General features: G+C 44.9%; 1 long non-coding RNA gene across 2 annotated transcripts in view; it reads left to right on the top strand.

Annotated features, from left to right (window-relative positions):
* Positions 1-411: 411 nt before the first annotated feature.
* LOC128342139 (uncharacterized) overlaps positions 412-10,601 on the top strand; it is a 63,983-nt gene continuing 53,793 nt past the window's right edge. For both annotated transcript variants that reach the window (XR_008314793.1, XR_008314792.1), the window contains exon 1: positions 412-1,196. This is a non-coding gene — a long non-coding RNA (uncharacterized LOC128342139). The remainder of the gene's footprint in view (positions 1,197-10,601) is intronic.

Below are 10,601 nucleotides of genomic sequence, written 5' to 3'. Positions count from 1 at the left end.
GGGAGGCGGCCGCCGCGCGCTGCGGGGACATAATGATGGTGTCGGTGGCGAGAGGGGAGTTCTCCAAATGCGCCGCCGCCGCCGCCGCCGCTCTTGCAGCTACCGCCGCCTCCTCCGCCTCCTCGTCGTCTTCTCTGCTGGAAAGCAGCAACCGGCAAGCACGGCTCGCGCGCACGCTTTCGCTCCCCGCCCTGCTGCCTCCCTCTCTCTTATTGAAGCAGCTGCTGCTGCTGCTGCCACCGCTGTTCTCTCCCGCTCGCCGCCGCCGCTGCTGCTGGGAGCCAATGAATTATTGATGGCAGCAAGTTCAAGCTAGAACAGGGGCAACGCGATGGGAGGGGCCGGGCTGGCCTGGGGGCAGAGCAGCGCTAGCTCCCTTGGCGCCCTCCTCCTCCTCCTCCTCCAAATGCAGCCCTCCTCGGCTGCCTCCCGGTCCCTTGTTCGCCCGGGGCGCGTGGCATCCCAACCAGCCCTGTCCATCCCTAGCGAGGCGTGTGTTGGGGAAACCCACCAAAACACCAGCACGCTGGAGAAAAGCAACATCTCTCTTGAGGGCAATAAAGGAGGGCTTCAATCCCCCCCCCCGCGCTGCCCACACAGTGGTAGGTCCTCCCCTTTTCTCTTGCTTGTACCACCAAAGGTGTGAATTTCGAATTCTCCTCACTCTGTCAAAATCGATCGCGCCCAAAAGGAGGCGCCAAAGCGAACTCAGTCATAGAGTCGCTCTCGTCGAACCCCGCCAAAATGCAGCCCAGAGAAGATGGCAAGAGTTAACCTCTAAAAAAAGGTGTGTGGGGGGGGATATCTTTCATTAAAATTAACAGCATGGATTATTTCTTTCCCCACCGGTGCACGAGCTTCTTTCCCATCGTTTCCAGTCGGAGAACCAAGGCTGGGTTCGGTGGATTCAGTTTGTCTCCTTATAGCTGCTCGGCGAGAAATAAAGAAAAGAAGGAAAGATTCCTCCCCCGCCCCACCCAACGTGATTCTCTACCCTAGCCCGCCCCTTTTAATGAGCTGGCTGCATTGTAACAAGTTATTTTGATACACGCAGCTGTCATTTTCAGCACCGAATCAACATGCTGGGGGAGGATGTTGTACAAGTGTGAGATTGTATAATTTAGACATCTGGGAATAAGAGGAAGCTGGTGAACCGGATCAGACGTGAGGAAAACGGGGTGAAGAATGGCAAAAAGGTGGGACTGCGAGCAAAAAGTTTTAACACGTTGTGCAGTTTGTTTCATCAATGCCCCCCTCTTTTCACCCCCCCCTTTAACATTCTGGAGAAAATCAATACAGGCTGATTCACAAACTTCATGTCAACGGGCTTATTTTCAGTGACTTCAGTTATTTGAAGTGGACTGTGGATTCTGTAAGGCTGTGAGGAAAGATGACTATTGCTGAGCATTAGAGGGTGGGAAAAGCCAAGACGAAAGTTGTCCTTTGAAATAGAACTATTCAGTCCTTCCTTTGCCATTTCCTCTTATTAAGCTAAGAAACTCAGCAAAAGCGCAAAGAGAGCAGAGATGTTAAGGAGTAGCCTGTTCCCTAGTGACGTCTGTCTCCTCCAGGCTGAAGGTGGCCAATCTCTGCATTGGCAATTCTGAGATTTGCTGGGGCACTCCTTTCCACGCCTTGTCATGGGAAGCCCTTTTTGGTGCTCACTTTGAAGATATGAAGCTGCCCAATTCTGAGCCAACTATTGGGCCATTTGGCTGAGTAATGACTGGCAGTAGCTTTTCAGGGTCTCAGGCAGGGGTCTTCTCCAGTCCTGCTACCCGAGATCCTTGAAACTGGAGATGCCAGGATTGAGCCTGGGGATTTTGTGCATGTGCAGCTCCATCACTGAGCTATGGCTTCTCCTCCAGAACTCTGGTCCAATCACACAGGGCCACCCACTATGCAATTCTGCATGACCCACAAGCAAAAGAGGCACCTGCTGCCCTGCCAATGGAATTCAATCTACTTGGGTCAAGTATGCAAGTATAAGTGGCTTATGGATTGTAATCATAGATATTGCTGAGGCTGAAAGCAAATCTAAACCACACGCCTAACTCATTTTCTGACTGCCATGAGGTTTCCACAAGGAATTACGCAAATTGTGATTTTCTGAGAATATGTAGAAAATATTCTGTTCCTCTCCTGGAACAGAACCTCCCAAGGTTCTGGTGGAGGAAGCTAGAAAAGTTTGTCCTATAAAAGTGCCTTGAGACCGTTTAAGTGGCTTGCATTTAGAACGAGAGGTTTAGACCAGAGCAGGGCTGGGCAAACTTGGCCCTCCAGCTGTTGATGAACTACAACGCCCATCATCCTCAGCCAGAATAAATTGTGCCCTTCAAACCTAGTGATGATTTGAAGTGACTGTTATACACGCTTGTTGCCTGGTAGATTGCTAGAAGGCTGCAATCCTATGCACCCTTTTTGGGGAGAAGCCCCTAGGTTTGCTGAGTAAAAATGAATAGGATTGGACTACATGTTTCCTTCAAGATGCATTGGCTAAATGTTTTATTCCTAATTGCTTTAAAAAAAAATTAAAAAGCTTTTAGGGTGTAACTAGACAGAAGCAGGCAAATGCTCCCCACCACCCCACCCGCTTGCCTAATTGTTGTTCACTATTGTACTGGCTAGTGTTTCAAATGATGGAACAGAAAAGCATCCAGTCTTGATGAACAGAGAAAGCAGCAAAGGGCTGTGAAAGTTATAAATGGGTTTTGCCCTGGAGCTTTATATGGAGTTCTACTAGCCCTGAGTGTTTGGCTATAGAGCACATGAAGATCTGTGTCGTGTGTATGTGTGTGCCTGTGTATGTGCCTATGTGTGTGATGTCTGAAAGCAGATAGCATTGACAATTGGTTGCCTGTATTTGTGCTTTCTTTTTCTTTTTGAATGGAGAATGTCTGACTGTTCCATCTCCAGGCAGTATCTGTTAATTAATACACACCCAGGAACCAACATAGGGAAGTGACATGATTCTGATCTCCTGACAGGGTGCATGGGCTCCACTTTTGCTCCACTCCAGGCTTGATCTCTCTCCCTCTCCCCCTCTCCCTCTCTCTCTTCCCCAGAGATTTGTATCAGGAGCTTCTCTGCTGCTTAAGCAGTCGGAAGAGATCAGCTCAGTCCCTGCAGCCACATTTCTTTCCCTTGCTGGGTTGAAAATTCAAGCTGTTTTCATACCAACAATTACTCAGCATGCGGAAGACCTTAAACTCCCTTTAACTCCGCTTTCTGTTCATACTGTCATGGAGGGTAGATCTGGGAAAGCTTCCCCTTTAAAAAGCATTACTCCAGGCTGTTCGCTCAATATTTGATAATTGACATGGATTTAGTATTTGGAAGTTAACTTGTAATGGTGCTGAGTGCTTAACAGCTTATGCTTTATGAGGTTTCACATCTGATGCCTTGCATTATCAGGGGAATTAGGACATTTTGATTCTGAGGCTAAATTTCATATTTGGAGTTAGGGTTGAACTATCTAATCTAGAATTTCACATTCTACATTTGAATGTGAACTGAAACATTTGATCTATAAAGGTAATCTGGAGGGACTGAGGTTTGGAAAAGCTGCAAGATTGCAAGCTGCAAGTGGAAGTCTTGTCTCAGATCATCACCCCACCTACCTTTTTGTTTGTTTAAAGTAAAAACTACCAATACTTTAAGGGTGTTTTTCCACACCTTTTCAATTGTGGAACAAACTTGCCTTTAAAAACCTGAAAATAGAACTTGCTTTTAAACAGCTGGATTCCTCATTAGATGCCTTATTCTCCATTGTGCCAGCACTCCCTCCCTTCCTCTCTCTGAAAACACCTGGTGCCCACATTCTCTCTGATCCTTGAACAAACAACTGAAATACATGTGTTCTTCTCACAGATGCATTAGGCATGAATGTTTCTTAGCCCCGTGGTGGCAGACATATCATGAGATGTTACTGCAGCAGTCATCTGTAGCTGGGCCAATCCAATGCCACCTTCCCCCACTATTCATTTTTAAGAATTTGTATCTGCATTCTCTTTCCAGCAAGAGCTAACGAAATGTTTCTAGACACACACACATCATGAAGGTGATGGTTATTCCCTATTTGTGTTCAGTAACTGACAGTAGAGTTACACTGCTTCTCTTCAGAGGTGTTCTATTTAACTATCATGGCTAGGAGCTGTTGATAACGTATCCACAAATTTGTATAATCCCTTTTTTTAAACTAGTGGCCATCATCACCTTGTGGCAGGGAATCCCATAAATTAAGTGTACATTGTACAAATAAGTACTTTCTTTTTTCTTCAGCCTAGTGCAAAAGTTGGGTGATCCTGAGTTATAGTGCTGTGTGTGTAAATGAGATTCCCCCCTCCCCATTTCATTATTTTCCTTAGCTGTCTTCTCCCTCCCACAAAATAAAATTTCACACATACTTTCATTTTTCTATCAGTGCCTATAGTGTTGTGGGATGCCACCCTGCTTCTTTTCAGGTGGACCTAAAACCACCCACCTTCTTTTAAAAAGACATAATTTGAGTCTGGGCTAATTTGAAATGACACTGCCTCACTTAATTCTTTATCTCCTACTTTACTTTGCAAACTACTTTCTATGTTAGGCGAGGTACTCCGAACCCTTCATCTCCTCAGTCATTCTTTTCTGTACCTTTTCCAGTTCTATAATATCCTTTTCGAAAAAAGGCACTTGAAGCTAGATATGGTATCCAAAATTTACGCAATATCATTACGATACTTGCTGTTTTATCTTGCATCCCTTCTCTTGGTGCAGCAGGAAAATGACTTGACTAGCAAGCCCGAGGTTGCTGATTTGAATCCCCGCTGGTTTGTTTCCCAGACTATGGGAAACACCTATATCAGGCAGCAGTGATATCGGAAGGTGCTGAAAGGCATCATCTCATACTGTGCGGGAGGAGGCAATGGTAAACCCCTCCTGTATTCTACCAAAGACAACCACAGGGCTCTGTGGTCACCAGGAGTCAACACCAACTGCCTTCATCCTCTCCTCCACAAGCAATCAGTTCAGAGGCCTCATGAGACAGAGTTGTGCTCCTAGTGGTGATTCTTTACAGTGGCAATATTTTCACAGCTGATTCCAGCTGGAGGCTGCTCCTTGTCGGAGCCTTGCCTGTAATCATGGTTGGGAAGATGTCCCCAGAAGAAAGCAGACTTGCTGACACTGAGGACTATATCTGAATGTACTTTCAGTGAATGGGAGGTTAGTAGAGAAGCCATGGAGATTTATTCCCATCCTCATCCCTTGCACTCCTCCTGAGATTTGATCACAGCAGTTCCTGCCACAATTTCAGTTTAATAATACTGATAGTGAGCAATACAGGTTCTGCCAGCCAGAATGTATGAGAAAAACAGAACTTAAAGGCAGTGGTTCTTAAATGGTAGCCCATAGACCACTATTGATCTCTAGTGCAATTTTAGGTGGTCCCCAGGGCAACAATGAAAATAAGAGACAATGAAGTTTCCACCCCATAATAAAGAAGCACCTCACATTTCAGAATATGTTCTATAATATTTAAATTGTAAAGCACTTCATCAGTGCGGATAGCTGCAGTTGAAACTTCAAAGAAACTGTGTTTATAGGTTTGCTGCAAGGTTTGCTGCTTTCAAATGTAGAAGTTGAGCTTTAATTCAGAAGCCTTTCAATTGTCTTCTCATATGTTAGCTATTGGGTAAAAGCACGTACCAATCAGTAAAGAACAAATATGCTGGAATGCTAGAATGTGTCCCTTCTTAACTTTTTTTTAGCTGTGTGTGGAATGAGTTTTGTTCTGGGCATCAGTATCAAGGCAGTGTACATGCACATTAATTCATAGTGGAGCCTTCCTGATTCAATCTGAGTGGGATCTAAAATGAGCTGAGTGGGCATTTAAAAAAGTGCGTGTATGTACATGTGCACGCCTTAGAGGGAATACCAATGCTAATCCTCAGTATAATATCATTTGAGAATCACTTCCTCAAGATAGGCATGGCCAACTTTTATAATCTCAAGAACCACTTTACTCTCTGGACTGTGTCCCAAGAACCAGAAGTGCATTTTGCAATATAAACTGATCCACGCAAGAGCTGTCAGTCTCCACAATAAAGTTGCATCATACGCTGTGAGACTACCCTGGGTGGGTCGCATATGCTCAGGGTATTTTTGCAAATATGTATATTTGCATATCACATACAACATCAAAAAGAAGCTTAATATTCAATTACAGTCAATATACCTTGCAATTTGAAAGTATTTTTCTAGTTATGAATGAAACTGGGCAGTCTTCTTATCATACATTGAGTAAAATTTGATGGGGCTGCCAGAGGCCATGTGAAAATGCCTTTGAGGACTGCATTTGGTTTAGAGACCACACCTGGCCTATAGTGTCCACTAGAGAATGGGAAAAGAGGGCTAGTCAGGCTTGTGTGGAGACACAGGAATCCTACCAACTCAGCCTTCCCAAATCTCTGTAACCCAGATCCTCTACCCTACTCTAAACTAAGGTAGGAGGACAACAGAGCCCCTTTACCTTGATCCTTTGGTCATTTGGGTGCACACAGTGTTTTAAGGTGTTCCCACAATCCAGTGGCCATTAAAATAATAGAATGCTGAAACAATAGGGGCTTCCATTGATGAATGTGCTGCTCTGCAAAGCACACTCTTTGGTCCTTTCCCCACAATGCTTTCAATAGGGCTGGGTCCACATCAGCTAATGATGTAATGAGGGTTCTCAGTGTACTGATAACACAATGGGTTACCTTTTTCGATCCTCGGCAGACTCAGTTCCCTATTTCTGCAATCGAGACATGGATGCCTCAGTTATCTGGGTGCAGGATTTGCAGAGTCAAATAAAGGCACAGCTCGTCTGACTGCAACAGGGTAGAAGATCTCCCCCTCCCGCAAACTACCCATATATGGTCATGTGTGTTGGGAATTCTCTGTGGTAAGAGAATCCCTTTTTCATTATAGCAGAGTGCACAGAGGCACAACACAGCGGAATTTGCTTAGGCATGCGTGTATGCTGAGAGTAAAGTAACTTGGAGCCAATTCATAGTTTCAAATCAATATATAAGGCATTTATTAAGGAACTCCATTCTAGATAGGAAAGTGAGGAGTTAGGTTCTCTAATCTATCTATCTAGCTGGATGCAGATCGATTCTGCATCTTCTCTGCACACATGGTGCAGGGAGAGGAGCTTGCCATGCTGCAAGGTAGAAGGACAGGAAGGGAAGAGGAGGGAGGAAGTTAATCCCTAAGAGTACCAATCTACATTTCAAAAGGGATAGTGTCAGAGCAGTAGAGAACGGATGACCAATGTCTTGACCCTCTAGCCCTCTGACTCACTAGTCTGTCCTCCACTGTCTGAGACAAGAGACAGCGCAAAGTCCTTCACTTCCAACAATGTGAACAGGCCTACAGTATGCTAGGGAGTACAGCTCTCACTCCTACAGCTTAAAATCTATGGCCAATGGGAGCAGGAAGCAAAATTAGGGAAATTATTGTATTTGGAACATTAGAACAAGTTTAATATGGGGTGGGCAATGCTGAAGCATCATACAAAGGGGGGTGGGATACAGTCTTTAATGGAGAGCAAGTTAAAATGGAACTAGTGGGAATCTACTGTGCTGAAGTTTCTGCTAGTATGACTTCACACAGGCAAATATATTTTCAAACTAAAGGCCATGCATGGAAGATGAGGTCCTTTATCTGGAAGACTCTAAAGATGTTTGGATGGTAATTAGGCTAATTTAAAAAGTGAAGCCCTAAATATGTGTATACTGCACAGCAAGGCTAGAGCTGAGATGCCAGGAAGGAATAAGACAGAGACTTTCTAACTGGAACACCTGAGCCATGGAATCCTTGCACATTGCAGAGGAATCTGGGTTGTGTTCTAGGGCAGGGATGTCAAAGCTGAGGGAGGGCCAAATGTATCACATAGCATTGCCCAGGGACCATGCCCATGACTGTCCGCTAGAAATTATTAATTTCACCTGAATTCAATATCAGATTATCAGCTCTACTTCAATTAGACAATAATGCCGGGGGTGGTGGTGGGGATATTACATCTCCATCAAGATCTGTTCTTAATCATTTATATCATGGCCATAGAATAACTCAAAGGTATTGTGTACATGCATTTGTCTGCTTGTGACCTGGAGAGCCTAAATGCAAATATTTCCACCCTCAAAACACCAGGGATCAAAAGTCATCAATTGCTGCTTCTGTGGCACATTGTAGAAGCTATTGATAACGCAAATCCTTATCAATCCCTTGACTTCCTAGGTCTGAAAATGGTTCAATAATTTGTGTAGAGTATGGTAAGGGTCAGAGTCAACCCATGGCATTTTGGTGCCTGAAGCAGGGAGCTCAGCTTCTGTCCCCTACTTCCCTCCACAAATATGCACTTACACCCTTCCTTCTTAACTGGCACTTCCTGCCATATTAAGGTTGTTCTCATGACCACTTACCCTTGTGGTTGGGTGGGGAGGCAGTCTCCTACCTGCTTTCTCACAAATGAGCAGGCCATTCTGTGGAATGTCGCCTCTTGAGCACCCATATGCCTGTGGGGTGGCAAGCGGCATAGTGCAGTTGGGATGGGAAACAGCCACACTGGGTCCTCCGAGAGCCCAGTGTGCAGTGCATGAGCAGTGGCGCGGCTGCTCTCAATATTGCAGCTGCTCTGCGCGGTCTCGCCTTTGCTAAGGCTTGCTGCCTAAAATGGCAGAGGGCTGGTCAGGAGCCCTGATACCCAGGGTGATTGTTCACAGGATCGCCTACCAAAGTAGAACAAACTGGTGGTTTGTTCCACCTTGGTAAAGAGCTGGGTAGAGGAGGTGGGCTCCGCAGGTGTGGAGCAGCCAGGACCAGAGGGTTCCCGGTGCTTCAAATGATCCGAGCTTCCTGGCGTAACCCAAGCAGCTCATGTCGTGTGAAAAGGCTCACAGGCTTTGCTCTTCATTGCTAGGTTGAGCTGAGAGAGAAGAGGAAGATGAAGTGGGATAGGAGGCATGGAAAGAAGGAGGGGTCTCCACTCATGGAGTTGGGTTTCAGTGGTGCCACTCATAGAGTTGGGCTGGCTAGATTGGTGCAGGCAGTGCTGCGGTGTTGACAGTGGCAACAAAGGAGAGCAACTGGCTTAGTTGTGGCTCCAGATCCGCTGCCACAACTAACGGAAATGACTTCCCATTTGAAGTGACTTGTTTCACCCTGATGGTAGAGCTATCCTTGGTAAGAGTACTCTGGGTCACATTGGAGACGCATAAAAGGGCCTAATAGGTCCGTGGATCTTAGTTTTAACACCCCAGTTTTAAGGCATACATTTCATGTGAGATGTTATTGGTCAAGTCCTCTGGAGTTCACTGTACCACCATGTGAGCAGAACACTCTAGTGACCTTCCCATGTAATGCATAGCTCCAGGAATGATAAACAAGCTATCCTTTAGGGAAGCTGTTTTGCCATTACATATGTTCCCACTGAGGAACCCCTGAAAAGCTTCTATTAACCACATTTTTTCAAGAACACAGTTTGAAAACCATTGGGATAGAGGATGCAGCTTAAAGAGAGACAAGTGTACCTGTATTTCCTTGATGTTGTTCCTTCAAAATGCATTGGGCACAATCTGATTGCTTTAATTGAGTAGATACAGCATATCCCTACATCTTTCCCATTGGAAAAAAGAAGTTAAAAGTGCTCAGCAGTAGCTGGATTGTGTCCATTTTCCATCAGAAGATGCTTCCCCCCGCCCTGAAATAAGAAAAAAATAGGGAAGCGATGCGATAGTTCAATATTTATTTTAGGTATTCAAAGAAATTGAATCATATATAATTTCATTTGAACAATTAGAGTGGAATCTAAGATTTCCACTCATCTAAGGAAAAAATCAGTCCCAGGGGAAGGATCTGGAAAGCATTTTAAGCATGTAAGAACTGTCTTTGTGAATCAGACCAAGGTCTGCTATAGGTCAGCATTCTGTGTCCAGTAGCACATAGCTAGATGCCTTTAGATGCCTCAGTCTCAGGGCATTCAAAAGAATGCAGGTGTTTGCCCCGAACATTAGGTATTCAGAAGTATAATGCTTGTCTACATAGATGGTCTGTTCAGCTTTCATTGCTAATAACTCTTGGTAGAACTATCCTCCATGAATTATACTGCTTTTTTGGAAGTCATTTAACTTAGTGGACATCACTGTATCTTGTAGTTGTGAATTCTGTACGCTAACTATGTGTTGTGTGAAGATATGAGCCTTTTGTCAGTCCTCTGCCAACTGCCAAACAACTTCATTGGGTGCTACTGAGTTCTTGTATTATGGAAAAAATGCCCCTCAGTTTCCACTCACCCACTTTCCCCCAGGGTGTTAGTTTTGATGTAGTAGGTAAACAAACAGAAAGGGGACAAGTGGTGCTTTTTCATCTTCCACCCAGGCCATAGACCTGTATAATGTACTATATGCCCCTGTGATTCTCTTTTCCTTTCAGTAACCCTTTCCTGTTGTTGATTGCTGATGCTGTTTCCTGGAACTACTGCACCATTTTTCAATGTGCAAGGCTTGCTTAAGAGTGTGTGTGTTGTCTTCATGATGATTTTCCTAAAAGAAACTCTTTGCATCTGCCAGATCATA

The sequence above is a fragment of the Hemicordylus capensis genome, chromosome 2 (genome assembly GCF_027244095.1).
Source record: "Hemicordylus capensis ecotype Gifberg chromosome 2, rHemCap1.1.pri, whole genome shotgun sequence".
NCBI lineage: Eukaryota > Metazoa > Chordata > Lepidosauria > Squamata > Cordylidae > Hemicordylus > Hemicordylus capensis.
Note: the sequence above shows the minus strand (reverse complement) of the source record. Positions and strands in the feature narration are given on the sequence as shown.